At 36.8% G+C, this 848-nt stretch overlaps 1 pseudogene; it reads left to right on the top strand.

The window, feature by feature from the left end:
• Positions 1-848, top strand: part of LOC101575820 — an 8,382-nt pseudogene that overhangs the window by 5,261 nt on the left and 2,273 nt on the right.

Genomic DNA, 848 nt, shown 5'->3' with positions numbered 1-848 from the left:
CAATAGCATCCAAATAAAGGAAATACATAAAAATTAATTTAAGGAAGTAAAAGATCTTTACAATGAAAAACACAGTACTCTGAAAAAATAGATCAAAGAGGATTTCAGAAAATGAAAAGAGGACTTCAGAAAATGGAAAGATATTCACTGCCCCTGGACAGAAAGAACCAACATTGTGAAAATGGCTATATTCCCAAAATTGCTATACAGATTTAATGTAATCTCTATCAAAATACCCCCAACATACCTCAAACAAATTTGCAAAACAAATTAACCAATAATCACTCAGACAAAGGTCTTCTATCTAGAATATATAAGGAATTTTTTTTAAATTATGGTCCCAAAATTTTAAATAACCAATCCAAAAATGGGCATCTGGGGTGAACACACCTTTCTCAGAGGAAGAAATACAAGAGACAAATAAATACCTGAAAAAATGCTCCGCGTCACTGGCCATTGTATAAATACAAATTAAAACAACATTCAGATACCATCTGTATTGGTCAGGGTTTCACTTAGAGGAACAGATATAATATAAGAAACAGATATGACCACAATGTATAAGGAATTACAAGATTGGTTTACAACAGTCAGCCCCAGAGTCAGATGAAGGAGCATCCAGAGGGCATCTACACACCCCAAACTGAAGTATTCAGTCCCGAGGTCTGAAGTCCAGTGCTGTGCTACGTGCAAGTCTCTATCCACCAGCTAATGGGTCTGCGAAGGAAGACTGAAGAGTCTGCGATGGAAGACAAAGGATCCAAGCTGGAGGTGAGGACTGTGCACTGCAAGCCAGGCAATGAATTCTATTTTTTTTTTTTTTTGTAGTACCAGGGATTGAACTCAGG

This window comes from Octodon degus, unplaced genomic scaffold (genome assembly GCF_000260255.1).
Source record: "Octodon degus isolate 3935 unplaced genomic scaffold, OctDeg1.0 scaffold00047, whole genome shotgun sequence".
NCBI lineage: Eukaryota > Metazoa > Chordata > Mammalia > Rodentia > Octodontidae > Octodon > Octodon degus.
Note: the sequence above shows the minus strand (reverse complement) of the source record. Positions and strands in the feature narration are given on the sequence as shown.